General features: G+C 35.4%; 1 protein-coding gene and 1 long non-coding RNA gene across 3 annotated transcripts in view; both read left to right on the forward strand.

Moving 5' to 3' along the window:
* LOC109018025 (putative leucine-rich repeat receptor-like serine/threonine-protein kinase At2g19230) overlaps positions 1 to 18,381 on the forward strand; it is a 73,319-nt gene that overhangs the window by 14,695 nt on the left and 40,243 nt on the right. The window lies entirely within an intron of this gene.
* LOC118349001 lies at positions 3,141 to 3,797 on the forward strand. The gene is made up of 2 exons (XR_004801948.1): positions 3,141 to 3,358; positions 3,463 to 3,797. It is a non-coding gene; the product is annotated as an uncharacterized LOC118349001 (long non-coding RNA).

Consider the following 18,381-nt stretch of genomic DNA (forward strand, 5'->3'; position numbering starts at 1 on the left):
TCGAGATATTCATGAAAGTGCTTGCCTGTTTTATAGCTAGTTGTGGAAAACAGTAAATCAGATGTCTTTCCTAGTTTTAGTTTAAGCATCGTCAAGCTTAAACTTATGTTTTGCGTGAAATTTCAATTCTCCCTCATTTAAATAAAAGGTTCTCTTGTATTTCAAAGCAATTCTAAAAGTTAATAAGCAATGAAAATTGTATTTTGGATATTCATCTCTTCCAAATCTAAAACAAGTCGGCAGGAATTACGGTGAATTTGTATGGCTTATGTTGGGATTGGTTTATCATTTTTTTTTTGGAAGTAAACCGACCCGAACTCCAATCACACCCGGGATGTATAAAATAAATATGAATGTAGAGAGAATGTTAAAGACTATTCTTCATCTTGAATTTTATCGTTTTCATTCGTATTGTTTGATGTATCCATTTTTAATGAAATAGCCTTTCTTGTTAACAGAATTGGGCATTGCCATGAATTGAAAAAAGATCATAGTTAGGTAGGTTCATTCCAGGTCATAAATCACATAAATGGAACTTCCTATTTGTTTTCTCTTCCCTTCAATTAGTAAGCCATTGATTTGTATCCTGTCCGCAATGAAAATGACAGTGCACGGCTCATTCTAATCCTTCATGTGGCGCCCCCGACCTCCATGTAAGGAAACACGGAAATCGAGACGCTGGGATGATGACAACACGGTCATTCATCACAACGAAAGTGCCAAGTGTGTGTATATGCAACAGTGTACAATAACAACGCAGCGGATAATTAAGTCTACTAAGTACCAGAATTTAAATACAAGTAAACATCAGTAAAGTTTAAAAAGTAGTTATACAGTCATCCAAAATAAAGTTTAACACATGTCCCAAAATACAAATAAGTAAAATAAAATAACAAAACCAGTGATCCCAGATCACTCCTCGGGCGAAGCCGTCTCCTCAAGCTCGCCCTCCTCCTTCTCATCTGCATCAAAGTCTGCGTTACCACAGAATGGTACCGCAGGTAAGTATAACCCAAATAATTCTCAGGAATTATTTGCATTTAATGCAACCAACATGCATGCATATGATGAAATATGCATTTTCCTCAAAACATCATTTTTCCCGAAAATGATAATTTTTCAACACACGCCAAAATCCCATTTGGCCCAAAAATAATCCGTAAAACATTTTTCCAGAAAATGATTTACACAAAATCCAACTCACACTATTTTCCCAGAAAATAGCCAATTAATCCGTTATTACCCTATGCACCATGGCCTCCCCTAAGGATCATCCGCATGTCCTGGCTTCGTAGCGATGCCCAGTTCCGCGCCCAGCGCGTTCATGGCCAAGCACCCACTACGCAACGAGCGATGCCCAGTTTCGCGCCCAGCGCGTACATGGCCAGACATCCTCTAGTCCCCGCCAGCAGAAGGACCACGGAGTCGGCACGAATCTCTCGTCCGATCCCATTGTCGCCCAGCGACAATCCAGGGGACATTACTCAGTATATTCCGCTCCCAAGTAACCAGAGGAGCTCCACCGAGATAATGCCCCATCTCGGCTTGGGGTCGTGATACACACGCACCCGAATTCCATTCTCACATGAAAACTCAGTTTTCATAAACACATGAATATAAATGCAATACACGAAAACTCAGTTTTCCTTTACAAACATGATCATGCATGATATCATGAAATGTACATGTACCGACACTAATCAACAACCATCAATAACCAACCTAATCAAATCCAACCAAACAACTCCAATCATCAATCCTTCCAACCCCCGTACTCCTCGGACTCAGTCCGGCAAAACCAATCAACAGTTCAAATACAGTAAAATGTGTTAGTGCAAAAATACATTAAATTCACAAGAATTCTTTGGAAAATACTTACAGTGCTATATAACAATTTCTGAAGGATCACGAAACTGCCAGAAGTGGAAAAACAGCTGCAGGACAGTGTAAAATACACTGTGGCCGTGGGTCACAGATACCCACTTTTCAACGAAGACAAACGAAGACCCAAAATGATAGGGTAGGGCTTAGGGAGGTCGGTGAAGCTAGTGGTGGTGGTGGTTAGCCGTGGGTGGCGGCGCAATGGGCGGTAGAAGACCAAAATACCCAAATCGGAAATGTGGATGGTGGAGCTTCACCGGTGACGGATCGGAGGTGGGGTTGGGTCCAATAGGTTGCCAAGAGGTCGAGGATGAAGTGGTGTGAAGATGGTGGCCAATGGTGGTGCGACGGCGGCGCTGGAGCGAAAGTGACGCCATGGCTTTGAAGGGCTACTGGTGGTTAATGGTGGCGCGAATGGAGGTGAGGTTGGTGGGGTAAGGTCGCTGGCGGCTGGGGAATCAAATGGGGTGGGCAGTGACGGTCACGGCGGCGTGACGGCGGCGGGTTGGGTATGGGCGACGGACGCACGAGAGAGAAAGAGGGAGGGGGGCTGGGCTTCGCGCGCGGGAGATGGCCGAAGGAGAAATAAGGGGGAAAAAGAAAAGAAAGAGAAAAGAAAAGGAGGAAAAGAAAAATAGAGGGAAAAGAAATGAGGTCCAATCCTTATAACTTGGGTCACAAAAATAATCCAACGGAAACGATTTCAAAATCTCAAGTTAAATAAAATAATTTAAACGTAATGGTAAAGTCAAATTAAAATAATTAAATCCCACAGTAATTAATTAAATATGAAAAACCATTAAAATGCACAAAAATAAATAAATATTAAGAAAGCACATAAAAATTAATTTTCACCAAATTAAAAATCCTAAAAATAATCCAATTAAAATCCAGTAATTTTAAAACAATAGAATAATTTTTGAATAAAATAAAAATAATTCTTTAATAAAAATATATTAAAATACGGGATGTTACACTACAGTTGATTTTGAATGACCGGCCGCCGGACGACATCAGGGAGCTGCGGGAACCTTTGGTTCAGATCTTAGACCAGTCAAGTCAAAACTCCTGGGGCTCAAATAGTTAGATTACGATCAAAACTAGACCATTGACTTTGCTTTGTTTAATCGCCATCAGCACAATCATGTCCATTTGTACAAGCTAGCATGTATCAAAGTCGAAGATTGTAACCTTATCTAATTGTTAGATAGTGGGAAATTAATATTTTCCTATTCAAACAAAGCTGCAGATATCTAACCAAATGCCGTGCCGAAACCTGATGCAAGTCCAGAGAAACTGTATAAATATATATACCTCCCCATATAATCCCATTTGTGTTCATCTTAGCAAATCTATTACATCATAAAAAAGAAAATGGCTGGAAACTCTTTGAGGTCTGCTTTCGTGACCCTCTTCGTATTTGCAATCATCTTATCTCCAATGGTAACATGCGATGCAGCTCGGTTCATTCAAGAAGGTAAAAACCCCATTATATCATAAATATTACTTATATCAATCATGACTACAAGATTTTTAAATTTAATTGAACAAATCTCTTTTTGCTTTGGGTTTCAATTACAGGACCCATATGTCCTGCTTGTGTATGCTGCACACCTGCACCACCGGGGTCTTGTTGCCAGTGTTGCGCTACTCCCATCGAGACATCGTCCGAGAATGGGTCTCCCTGAGCTTAGTACTGATATCCATCTTTCAGATACTGCCGAGACTTGTGCGGGCAGCAAAATATACATTATATCATGAATAAAAGGAATTTCTGCAAGAGAATGGCCAATTCTCCTCCGAACCCTCGATTTGCAGTCTTTACACCACTTTGATTTCTGAGAATAAATTAGTATGTTTGTTTGTTGTAATCAAATGAAATTATTCATGAATAAAAGAACTTCCTCATGGATCCATCTTCTCTCTAAAAGAATTTATGCAGTTTGTGATATTATATATATAATAATTAGAAATTATATTTGTTTCGTACATTCTATTTAAAAAAATAGATAAATATGAAATTCACATAAAATTTTTTTTTTAAGAAAAATATTTTAGCCACAACAGGATTACACAAAAGTAAATGACAAATTGATATAACTTGATTTGATGCGTTATAATGTAAAATCATTTTTTTATAAAATAAATCTAACAGATTTCAGGAAACTACATCAATTTATTTTATTTTTATATAATCTTTTATGTTTATAACAATTTTTCTTTTTTAATAGTGAATTCTAATTTTTCATTTGGAGTCCGATCTCATACAACCAAGACTGTATTTAACGTATTTCAAAATATTTTAAAAAGAGTGGTGGTACTCTCACCAAAAATAGTTGTGCTATGCATCAGCTGGAAGCCGCAGCATACCATGTATGTATATTTTTTTTTTCTCACTCAATGCATTGAATGTGCGGCGACTGCTGTGTACAATAGGCTGATATTTATATTTTCTGCACCAAAAAATGGGTACGATGAGTGCAAAACTTTTTTTTCTTTTTCTTTCTCTTTTCTTCAAACATTTTTTAAATCACTTTAAATATTTTTAAAAATAAAATAAAATTTAAAAACTTATTTAAAAATAATTACTTAACTATTAAATAATAATAAAAAAAAAAACACAATTCAGTAGAAAAATTCGGTATATATTTTTCGGTGGGCGTAGTGTTTCTCTTTTAAAAAACAGACCAAAAGAAAAAGGTCAGGACTCAGGAAGATAACGGACTTATGCATTTAGTCTGTGACGTACGTTGGGCTATAAATGGCCGGCCCATCCATGGAGATGAGAGTCAAGTGGTTGGGGTCCTACTCCTAGCATATATATATATATTATGATTGACCCAGCTCTTCTCTCACCTCCAGAAACTCAACATTTTTCTTACAATTTTTATCTTCTTTTCATTTTAACCCTTTATATCACTTTCGCACAAGTCCCGCTCTCTTGTCTCTCGTTCACTCTCCAACACTTCGTTTATATGTCTGTCTTTTATGCATCCAGAAGTTTGAAGAATGTTTGGAAATAATTTTTCTCATATCTTATGTCATCTCATTTCATTTCATTATATCTTATTTTCTTTCTAAACATAACTTAAAAATAAATATTTTTAAATTAATCATTATAACTTTTTTAAACTTTCAAATAAAAAACAAACCAGGTTTATTCGGTTCAAAAAACAAACTCTAGCCAAAGTTGTTAGAAAAGGTTATATATATATATATATATAACTTTACTCTCAATTTTTTTTGTCTATTTTTTAAGTAATTTAAAATATCGAGGAGATATTACAAATATAAAAAAATATGAGATGATCATTGGTAATTAGAGAAAATATTTAAAATGAATTAACAAATTTAAAAAAAGAATTAAATGATATAGAGAAAAAATAAATAAATAAACTTATGATGTATTGTTCAAGTTAATATGTAAAATAAAAGAATTGATTTTGATGATATATTAAAGAAAGAAATACTTTGTGTACTTAAAGGAAACGTAAGTAAAACGTACAACTTAAAATCACATGTGACGAGATCCAACTAAAAGTTAAAAGAGTACTATTAGATGTATTTATAATTTTATTTATAATATTCATTTTATTAGTTTTTTTTTTAAATTTAAATTTTATAATTTTCAATATATTAATAACTGACATATAAAAAAGTAATTTTTTTTTATAAAATTATTTTAAGTACATTTACATTTTCCAAAGTTAAAATAAAATAAAATAGTAAGATAAAAAAGCGAATGGAAAAGAGACCAATGGTCTTCAACCCAGCACGCCTCTTCAAATCCAAATTGATGTCGACTAATGATCTGAAATTTGGAATTTTTTTCATTTGGGATTTCAAATTTTCAATCTCTCTACTCAGAAACTGATGGTAATTTTTTTTTCTCTCATATTCTAGACATTTATTTAAATTAATTTGTTAAACCGGACAAGTTTTAAAGAGAGTTTTTGTTTGTAGGATTTATCTCAACTGCTTTAGACAATGTTATTGGTGTTCTTGTTGGTGTTGGTGTTCTTGTTGGTTGTTGTTAATTTTTAATAACAAATATGAAGCTTTCATTGTATTTCATTTTTTATAGACTAATATAATCTATTTGATTTATAACTTTGTGTGCCTATACAACCTAAACCGAAGCCCGTTGAGGAAGCAAATCTTTATGCACTTTCAATGCAACATGCAATGTGTTAAACACAATATCACCTAAGTCTTTTCAGAGTATGTTTTAAAATCACTATTTTTGATTTTAGGATCATTGTGATTTAGTTTTAGGATGACTAATAAGATGTCACTTGTTGTTTGTTTCTGAGATTACTATATTTAGAATCAATTGAGTATACATCTTGGTGCATCTTCCGCTATACAAGATGATGAGCGACACAAATGTGGTGAAGACTTTAATCTTAATATTGGTGAACACCTTAGCAAAATGTGAAGATGTAGATTTTTTTCGTTAATAACACAAGAGTGATATTAATATTTTTAAGTATCTTATTTTTAGGTGGACCACTCATTTTGATAACAATAGTGGTAATATTTAATTTATCTTATATGTTTTGTAATATTTGCATGTTAGCTTCATAAGCAATCGGAATGATGCCCCTATTATATTGTGGAAAATATTGTATATGATGCCCTTTACTTTTGGATGACTTTGTGTGTTGATGATTTAGGTTTTGTTATTATCAGGATGTCATGTACTCAACAATTGAATTTATTTTTGGGTGACTTTGTTTGTTGATGATTCATGTTATTGATATTATTAGTGTGTCATGTATTGATTTTAAAGGACTTTAATTATACCGTTGACTATTCTTTTTAGAGTATAAACTCAAATCTGGCTCAACTGTAATTTCCTTTTATCGTTATTGAATATAATAGATTCTTAAAATTTACTTAATTTCCTACATATAATTTTTTCTGATAAGGATATGACCAAACCTAATCATTATATTTAAGCATCATTTAGAAAATTAGGAAAATATGAAATTTCACTTTGTTGGAATTTTTTCTTCATTTTCATCATGTTTTCGGTGAAATATGAAATTTCACTTCGCTGATTTTTTTTTTTCATTTTCTTCATGAGGCGTTGCTAGGTTGGGGTAGGGTTGTAAAAATAAACTGGAGAATCGAAGAACCGGCCCGAACCGGTTCCTCCATTTTAAAAACCGGTCAAAATTGGTCTGGTTCAGTTTTGAGGTTTTTCGGCATAGGATTGGACTGGACCGGTTTGTATATAGACATCAATTAATTTTTAATATTATATATAATTTTATATAAGTATATATGAAATAATATTATATTATAATTTATAACATAAAATTTAAATCTTAAACATGAATATTTGTTTGATCATATGTTTTAAATATAAAGTATATATATTAATTACATTTTATGACCTAATAAATTATCATCGACATATTCTTTTTAATAAATGCATTAATAAAATTGAAAGTAGCTATTTAATAAAATAATTGATACGGTATCAGTTTTTAAAAATTCAAAACCAGTATATATTAATTCGTTCTTAAAATTTATCTAAAATTGTACCAGTTACACCCTAGGTTGGTAGCGTTTTCTGTTGGTTACTTTTATTTTTCTCAAAGAAATGGATTTCCGTTCGTAAATTCTTGTTTGTTTTGGCCTTTTCCGTTTCTCTTATTTTTCCGTTACTTTTTCTTTTCCGTTTACTTCGTTCACTTTGACTTTGTCAATTGTTGTCACATGTGATTTTAACTTGTATACGTTTTTCTTACGTTTTCTTTAAGTACGCGTAGCAAAGCCCGGCCGATGACGGATGCAGACAGCGGTTCAAAAGTCATAGTCAACATTGCGATACTATGCGTAAATTATTTTTAATTCAATTAAATCCAATTTTTAATTTGAACTTTTTGCTAGGTGATCTTCTCAGACTCTTCAAACCTTTTTTATATCATATATTTATTTATTTATTTTTATTTCTTTTTGCAATGCGAAATGTTTTAAATATAAATTTGTTTTATTAAAAAAAATTTATAAATTATCGTAATTTGATGTAATACGTTAATAATATTTGTCTCAAATTATCATAAGGAAAAAAAATAAAAAATAATAAAAGTAATTTTTCTTCCCCATCCATCTGGGTCTTTAATTATTAATTGTTATTGCGGTGTCGATTGAGCATGAGAGAATTATGAGTGTGTACGTACGTACGTACGTAGTTCGGTGCTCAGCGACACGAATAGTAACCTTCGTTTTCTGCAGCATGCAGTAGTAGTATTGGTTCTGATTTTGGAATTGAGAAATTATGTTAGCAATCATTTTCATACCATATATAATATATATGATTTATTATTTTTATTATTTTATTTAAATATATATGTTTACATATATTTAAATAAAGGAACAAAAATGATAAATTACATAATAATGGCTCTTTAAAATTATGGCTATTTTCTGTTTCAGCGAGTGCTGTTCTCAGCAACTCATGAAAACTCGCTAGCTGTAGGAAATGATGATAGTGGTGGAAGAAAACTTGCTCAGGAAATTCCAGGTAATATTTAACCTTAAATATTACCGGTTTCTATACATGATGTTCTTCGTAGAGCCTTTTATTCTATTTTTTTTGCTCGGTTAATTTGATAGAAAGTACGAACTCCTAGATCTTAAATATTTATGTATTTTTTTCATAAATACTTTTTAAAACTATTTAAACAATTTTTAAAAGTACCTCTAAAGCAAATTATCCTAACAACTCTTAGAATAGACACGTCAACAAGAATTCATCAACACGTTAATACTTGTTTATATATATATATATAATCAGTCAATAACTGAAAGAGATATAACAACGAAAATTCAAGATAGTCGAAGTCGAAGTTTATTCTTTCACATTGGTGAAAGGCAGAGAAAGAGAGAGAAAACTAGAAAAAGAAGATACAAAGAAATTATTGGGGCGACTCGAGTCGAGTCGAGTCGTAGGCCGGAGAGACGCGTAATACCAAACTAGTTCCCATTATTTATTGCATGCTGGAATACCCACGTCTTCCTCGGCAGGGCACTAAAATTTAATTTAGTGAGAAAGACAGAGATGGATACTGGTCCAATTACAGAAATGCTTTTGGTTTTGAAAGTGAGCCTGTTTTTTGTTATAGCGACTGCTGTTCTTGGAGTTGGCAACTCAGAACACCCTGCTTCAGGGAACATTATTCGTCATGGTGGAAGAAAACTTGCTGAAACTCCTAGTCCAGGTAATTAAGTACATATATACATTATTATTCTTGTGGAAACCTACTGTATATACATGATCTTTCTTTATATATGCATGTCTTAACTTGCTCCATCCTAAGACGTTATTTATATATAAACTGTATGTAAGTGACTATATATAATTCACGGAGACTGAGAAGCTTGCATGCTTGCAGTAATCCAGAGCACACTTCTGCTCTAGCACACAGCTTGTTTCCTCAAAGCACACTTCTGCTCTTGACAAAATTAGCTGATTACTTTCATACAAAGGACGCATATTGATACGTAGTACTGCATGCGTACGTATATTAATATAAATACAATTATTCGTCTTATATTAAAGAGTTTAATAATTATTAAGTTTATATTATGACATCTTCCCTGACGCGAACTCAACGAATAAGATTTGAATACTAATTCTTTAATTCACGAATACTAATTTCTTCAATTCGATTTGCTTAATTTGATAATTACTTAAAAACCAAAGAAAGTCCAACACTGTTGATAAACGATGTACGTACGTACTAACCCCTGCATGTTTTATTATAATCATGTGTATTAATTATTTAGACTAAATTATAATCCAGGAACTGATTTTTTTTTTCCTATTTTTTATGTTTTACTTCAAAACCAAAATGTTTGTCCTTCAAAGACAAGATCGAACTTTTGTGAAGCTTTTAACTATTTTTTATCTAAACAAATCTCCCAGCTTACGTGCAGAGTCTGAATTCAAACAAAGAAATCTCTAGTATGTAATCATATGAAATCATCAATTATCTCAAAAATTTAAAATGTTGAGAAGAGATTTAATCATTTATATTTATTTTAATAAATAAGTCAACGGTTTGGCTTTCACGGTTTTTGCCGGCATGCTAGTTCTTTGACAAAAAGGTGTGCTAAATGATAATTCAAAAACATGATTGGCTTAAGTCTTAACGTAGAAAGTGTTTGGACATTGAGCTGTTCGAAATGAATCTTGAACTTGTTACAAGGATTTCTTTTGTGTGCGAGCGCAATAGAAACAACAAATTAAGAAGTCGATCGATAATTATGATCTGGATGAACTTATTTGAATAGTAGACGTGCATATATATATATATATATATCGATTGCTAATTTGTTCTAACTCTCTTTTTGGTGTCAGGACTTCAAGGTTTCATCAGCATTGATTGTGGTAGCAATATTGAAGATTACATTCACCCGACAACGCATATTCCTTACACGTCAGATGAAGGATTTATAGATACTGGAATAGCTGCAACGGTGTCTCGAAATTATGGTGATCGGGTGAAACAGACATTGAGAAGTTTTCCTCAAGGAAAAAGGAATTGTTACACACTTCGACCTAATCAAGGCAAAAACAACAAGTACTTAATTAGAGCTAGATTCACGTATGGAAATTATGATGGCAAAGACAAGGGCCCAGTGTTTGACCTATATCTTGGGGTTAATAAATGGAGAACGGTAGACAATACGAATGAAACCTACCACGAGATAATTCACGTAGCTTCGACGGATTACATAGATGTTTGTCTTGTTGACATTGGTCAAGGTGTACCCTTCATTTCAGCGTTGGAGCTACGGCATTTGGACTCTTCCATGTATCGCATCGAGAGCGGGGCACTGTCAATCTTGTCTGGTCGACGTGATATTGGCAGAACTGGCAATTCTATAATCAGGTGAATCATTTCATACACAATGCTAATAGATTTGGGACTTGTCTATAACATTACTCTATCTCGATTACATGTCATGTCAGTTTATATGATTACTTTTTATGTGATTTCATGATTAAATCTTCTCTTGCATGCGTTTAATCATCTTTGGCTCACGTTCATCAATTCATATAAAAGCTAGCGCTTCTATTAATTCCAGTATCATTTTGTTCTGACACTATCTGGGGGGAAAAAAATATTGCTGCCATTTAGGTATCCAGACGATGCGTATGATCGGTACTGGCACCCTTCACAAGAAGATGATTGGATTAAAATTGCCTCCAATTCGACCATTTACGCCTCTAGCAGTGATGCAGCTTATGGATTGCCAGCTGAAGTGATGAAGACTGCTGCCAAAACACAGAACGCGAGCATTCCCTTAAAAGTTGACTTCACGCTAGATCCACTTTCAAAATATTGTTGCTACTTTCACTTTGCAGAGGTTGAGAAACTTGAATCTGGTCAGCAGCGGGAATTGACAATTTCTTTGGATGATCAACGCTATCTGACAGAATCTGTTATACTTGATTATCTAAATCCACGTACAATAGTCCAAGATAATCCGCCAATTACCGGAGCGCCGCGGTTATCCTTGTCAATAAATGCGGCTCAGGGAACTCATCTTCCTCCAATCCTTAACGCCTATGAGATTTTCATGTTGATAGAGCTACCAAATGAACCAACTGCCACAGAGGACGGTATGCCTTCTTCTCTTTTCTATTTTTCTTGTACAGATTAAGTGCAATATTTCGGTGTTCGGTGATGGTCCTCGGACCTCTATACATATAAGCAGAAGTGTTTTCTCAACAAAAACAAAACACAATTTATGTTCTCAATGTTCTTATTAAAGGTCGAACTACTGATTCAAAAGTCTTAGAACTATTATACTAATTTAATCAACTTTTTGACCCTCAGAGCATGACATTCCACTACACTTCTAAATCGAACTTCCAAGAAGGTTTTACTCTATTGACATTGACCTATGTAATGTGGACCTACTATGATACCAATTATATTTAAATATCCAACCAATGATCTAAAAACTCTTAAGACTGTGATATTAATTTGATTAAACCTGAACCTCAAGATCATACCACTCGTGTGAGTGTTGACAGTCCTATATATGAAGTCTTGGGAGGACTAAAGCCCCCAACATACCCTAACATTGCATCCTTTTGCAGAGGTGTCCCATACTGGGTGCAACTCGTCCAAGATGTGTACCAGTTTAATGGTTGCAACTCCTCAAAGAGTTGTATCAGTTTAGTGTGAACCCGATCCTCTCATGGGAAATCTATCACTATAGGAGAATTAAATGCTTGGGGTGCACAATATTATGATGTATTAATTAACACCACACATCTTCAGAAGAACAATTTTGTTGTTGTCAACACTCAACAGTTATTTATTTATATATCAGTGAAATCTGGGTATCTTCCCCATGGTCATACGATTAATAGCCAAAGCAAACTTTTGAGTTCTTAGAAATGGCATAGTATCATGGATATCAATTTTACCCGTCACCATAGAATCCACAAACGTACGGTTGGTAGTTCTAATTCGCTTTGAGTATCATACATGCTACTACATTCAGGCAAATTCAGCCTCATGGCAAAGGCACATGATCTGTACGTGCATCTTCTACAAATTTTGGATCAAAGTGTCACAATTCATATTTCTTTCTTATATTTGTATCTCAACTTCTCCCTCCCCCTCTCTCCCACATTACTTTTCAATGATTGTCTGTTGATTCTAGTTTTGCCATTAATAATTTTAGTTAAAGCTATCATGGAAATCAAGACACGATACAACGTGACTAGAAACTGGCAAGGCGATCCATGTGTACCAAGTGAATACTCATGGGATGGTTTAAACTGCACTAACGACAATCCTCCAAGGATCATCTCATTGTAAGTGCGCTTCCAAAACATAAAACTTCTGTGGAGGCTTGCATGCTGTGAAACTTTCATTTTGACGGAAAAGATAGTGGCTCCCTTGTTCACAGGGGCCAACTACGAGAGATATTTTTTTTTAAGTTTTTGTAATTAATTAATTATTATTAATTTTTTTTATTGCAACTTAACATTAAACAATGGCAATAACGTTTCAAGCAGGAACTTGAGCTCAGGTAATCTGACAGGGGATATCGCTACTTCATTCTCCAAGCTCGAACTACTGCAGTCCTTGTGAGTCTTAATTTGAAATGTGATAAATATTTAAGCATTCAGTTTCTAAACACCAGCATGTTTAACAACACTGTCAACACAGCCTGCCAACTTGAGATTACCAATTGGTAGATGGACCTCTAATTGCTGAGATGTTAATCATTAGAGTGTATTTGTGGGATTTAGTAATTAAGTCCTGTTATTTAGTATTGGTTTTCAAGCACGGAAAACTATTTTTTAGCTTAATTTGCTAATATTTTTATGCAAGATTTTTCTTTCTTTTTCAGGGATTTGTCATTTAACAACTTAACTGGGCCACTGCCACAAGTTTTGGAACAGCTACCTAATTTAAACACTCTGTAAGACGTGGAACTCTGATCTAGGTGTTGCGATCAATACCTTCAGGGAAGGAAATTGAAGTGATCTACTAACACTATCTTTGCAGGGATTTACGAGGGAACAAGTTCACAGGTTCAATTCCTGAGGCTCTTCTGGAACAGTTTAGGAATGGAAAATTAGACCTAAGGTTAGGTTATATTCCTACCTCCAATATTTCTTTTTCTCGATTTCCTTATTAATGTTATAACCACTCTATCCTTCTTTTTTTTTTTTTTTTTTTTTTTTGCATGACGGATGGCATCATCTAATATATAATAACTGACCCTTACATCTTTACTTGATGCACTTTATAAAAGGGTTGATGCACATCCAGATCTTTGTCTGTACACTCCATGCAAGGGAAAGAAGAAAAATAAGTTTTTCATTCCAGTTCTTGCATCGTCTATAACAGCAGTCTTAATCCTTCTCTTCATCGTTAGTGCTCTTGCTATATATAGAAGGAAAAGAGGATCAGGTAGTTCATTCTTTATTTTCTGCTCTTGCTTACAAAGATATAGCACTCAGTGGAAATTAACCTTATTTTCTTATGATACACTGAAGTCTTTCATAATTAAGTCCGAACAAATTTATAGAAATATATAAAAAAGAACACGATCACGGAAGGAAACTGCAAATGATCGATAAAGGAATTACATTAGTGGAACACCATGGTAGGTGATAGTGATGAATGCGCTCATTCTACTCACCTGGTGCTCGGGTGAATGTTTCAATTTTGATAATCTTTCTTGCTGTAGACATGGTTACCAAATCAAGCATCAAATCAAAGAATCAACAGTATAGCTACTCTGAGATTGTCAAGATAACCAATAACCTCAAAAATATCATTGGCAAAGGAGGATTTGGAAACGTGTACCTCGGCAAATTGAAAGATGAAATTCAAGTTGCTGTTAAGCTTCTGTCTCCTTCATCAAACCAAGGGTACAAGGAATTTAGAGCGGAGGTTAGATGGAACAGAAGCCAGTGTTTGCAATTACTTGAAAGTTTCAAAGACTACAATTTCACGCAACTAAACAATGGAACTCCTTTTCGAAACGCAGGCACAGCTCTTAATGGTAGTTCATCATAGAAACTTGGTTACTCTTGTTGGATACTGTGATGACGGTGAACACAAGGCGCTCTTATATGAGTACATGGCTAACGGAAATCTACAGCAGCATTTGTCAGGTATTTGCAATCTCGTTTTTAAAGGCTCCTCTCATCCTATGAGTCGCTAGCTATACGTTACCTTCATCAAATCAAAAGTACATCGTAGGTTGGCTTCTAGTTAGAGCAAGCAACCTGACACAGTGCAGATCATCCCGAATCCTTGTCAAGTCATTTCCTCAAGGCAATCCCATAAGTTTATACAATGAGGATAATGAATTTGCATGTTTCACAGAAATCCGACGGAGATTATTATTTTCTTGCATGATTGTAAAAACCTGGGCTATTTTTTTATGACAACCAAACTGAATGAGACAAAATTGGAATGTTTTTGCTGCAGTGACAAACCCAAATGTCTTAACATGGAATGAGCGACTTTGTATTGCAGTGGACGCAGCACACGGTTTGCAAACAAATTAACCACATAATTATTCATCTTCAGCATCTTTAAATTTCTTTTTTCGTTTGCTTGAATAAGTCCACGTTGTTTACTTGTGGAGTTACAGGTTTGGAGTATCTGCATAATGGTTGCAAGCCACCTATCATCCACAGAGATTTAAAGCCATCCAACATCCTACTAAACGAAAACATGCAAGCCAAGATAGCTGATTTTGGGCTTTCTAGAGCCTTTGCCACCGAAAATGATTCCCATGTGTCAACTTGCCCAGCTGGCACTTTGGGATACGTCGATCCGGAGTAAGTGTTTAGACCTACTGACTTCTGCATAGCTCTTTTTTTAGTTATATTGTAATTTGAAACATACTAAACTTTTTGTCCTAAATTTTCTACTACCAAATATATGTTTTAGAGCATCCAAAATCTCCAAAATGTATGGACACCCTCTCTTTATTCACCAGTGCGAGTTGTCTGTGTTGTAATTGCAGAATTCCAACATCTAGGAACTTCACTAAGAAAAGTGACGTCTATAGCTTTGGGATTATTTTGTTTGAGCTTATAACCGGTCGCCCAGCAATAATAAGAGGTCCTATGCGAAACAATCACATACTTGATTGGGTTTATCCTTTGATTGAAAGGGCAGATATTCAAAACATTGTTGATCCAAGACTGGAAGGAGAATTCAACACCACTTCTGCATGGAAAGTTGTGGAAATAGCCATGTCGTGCGCACTGCCGGTTGCAATCCAAAGGCCAGACATGAGTCAGGTATTGGCAGAACTAAATGAATGTTTGGCTCTGGTATTCATTCGTGGAAGAAATCCAAGGATGACAACTGAGTGCAGAACTTCAAGCATGCCACACAACACGTTCCATTTGGAGCTAGAATCAGAAATTGCTCCCAGCGCTAGATAGTTTCTGAAGAAAAATATGCTCAAAAGTTCCTTTAATACAATATGACAAGTGATCTGTTTGAAGACCTTATTATATCTTTGTTTCATGAGTGTATCTTTTTTTCAATCGTATTGAAGACTGATGCAGTTTTCTATACAAACTATATTTAATTTTCTGCTATTATCAAGGAGAAGTAATTCTATCTGATTTATTACTGTGCTTTGGAACAATATGTTATTAATTGTTGTTTTTCTCAATATGGCATATAAGATGTATTTTGGTTATTTGTATCGGCAGAACAATAGAATCAATCAAAATATAGTTGGTTGAAGTTCTCCCCTGTTTTTCTCCTCTGGTTTTACTATTTTTCTGCAATCTGATTTCTAAAATCAATAAGTATGAGACCGAATGCTATTATGCGTTTCAACAGCTTTCTAGGTTTTATAGGACATATAAAGTACAATGATTACTTGTTTGTATTCTGGATGTGCCTGAAACACTGTTTGAAAATCCATATATGCTAATCTACATGATGCAAAGGAAGCTGAATAGATTTTATGCAACAATATTAAGGGACCAATTAATCAATATCAATTCAAGTCACTTTCAGAAATAAGATCCTCTTCTTTTAGTTTATCATCATCCCATGGAGAATCGAGTAAGAAGAAGAGAACGTGCCATCACTGTATATGGGATGTAAGCTAGCTGCCTAGTAGAATGATGTAGCATAAGCAAGCAAAGCGTTCCAGGCCTCCAAAAGTCGGAAGAAGAAAACAATGCTTGTTGTGGATGGAAGAAAATGTGACTGTGAAATCCTTTAAAAAAAAAACATTCTTAAAAGAAAACACTCTTAGAAATGTTTACTCAGAATAGATCAATTAACTATGGGCTGTGCTGCGCATCAGCCGGAAGCCGCAGCACACCCTTCATAATTTTTTTTTTTTTTTCACCCCAGCACGTTAGGTGTGCTGGGGCTTCTTCACACAGTAGTGTGTAAAGAAGATTTATTCATTAACTATTTTTTTATTTCAAAAATATTTACAATCACCCTTTTCTACAAAACCTTTGTTGAGTCTATAATCCCACTTATATGGATAGTAACTTGTTTAGAAACAAGTTTAGAGAGAGAAGCTTCAACCTCTCTCTAACAACTTCTCACTTTCGAAAATAGCCTGAGGGCGTTAGGGGGAAGGAACCAACGCTCCCACCCCCCTCACCCCCTCCCTGTTTGCTTTTCTTTAATTTTGCTTTCAGTTTTGTGTTTTATTAGATCTAATCAAAGTGGAGCACGTTCCGGTTTCCCCAATCCAAACCCTTTCTTTTGGATCTCTGTTTCTTTTCGTTTTTAGATATGTTTTCTCTCTCAACACCATCTGTCTCTTTTTTTTGGGTATCCTCACTTGGTGCTGCCACTAGGGTTGAGGAGCCACACGGACCAGGAAACCCGCATGAGATGGTACCAAGATGGTGCTCGTGCAATGGTGTCGTGCGTTGCTATATGCTGGTCCAGGTGTGGTGCGAGGGTGAGATTTGTGCCGTGTGTGAGGATGCCGTGCGCTCAGGCTCGTGAGATGGGTGTTTTGTTCTGTCTGATGGGTGCTTGTGTGATGGTTGTTTTCGTGCGATGGGTGGTTGAAGCCTGGGCTGGGTGAGAGGGACGGTGGATGAAGCTATTTTTCGAAGTCCAGGTGGAGGCTGCCGAAGCTCGTGCTGAGGATGGGCGGTGGAAGAAGATCAGGCTAAGGAGGAAGCATTTCGGGCGATAGAGGAAGAAGAAAATAAAAGAGAAGGAAGAAAAAAGAAAAGAAGAAGAAAAGAAGAAAAAAGAAAAAGAGAGAAAAAAGAAATTTGAAGAAGGGTGGCGGCCATGAGTGTAGAGATGAAACCCTAGGGTTGTCCTTTTTCAGGTTGGGCTTTGTGTTTTGTTTATTCGTGCAGTCTATCTTCTCTTTGCAGGGTTTATATAGTGTTTGTATTTTGTTTATCTCTTTTTTTTATTAAAACAAATGGGCTATTGGACTTATGTCCATAGCTAGTTGGTTGGATACCCCTCCCCTTAGGGCTTTACAAGAAATTGAAGGATCGACCGGATTCGACTTAGACTGGCCGACCGATCTCAGAACTGGCAGGGAACCGGTCAACGGACGGTGGAATTTTATTAAAACCGACGTCGGCCGGTTCGGTCTCGATTTGAACCAGTAGAAAACTGCTGAACCGGCCGACGTCTTAAACCAATTTTTTTAAATATAAAATCCATTCTAAAACGACGTCGTTTTGCTTGTGCAGTTAAAAAAGAAAAAAAAAAGAAAAAAAAAAAGAACAGTGCCATTTGGCATAAAAACGACGCCGTTTCTGCCTAGGGTTTAAACAACCATTCTCTCAGTCTCCTCATTTCATCATTTCCAATCCTCAGCACTCAGTCCTCTCACTGCTCTCAGTCTCCAGCGCACATCAACTCATCCCTTCCAGCGTCCGCAGCTGCGCAGCCCTCCACGTCCGTCCATTTCAAGCCCTTGCCCTCCACTCCACTCTCCGGCGGCATCAGCAGCTTCCTCAACCGT

This window comes from Juglans regia, chromosome 7 (genome assembly GCF_001411555.2).
Source record: "Juglans regia cultivar Chandler chromosome 7, Walnut 2.0, whole genome shotgun sequence".
Taxonomy (NCBI): Eukaryota; Viridiplantae; Streptophyta; class Magnoliopsida; order Fagales; family Juglandaceae; genus Juglans; species Juglans regia.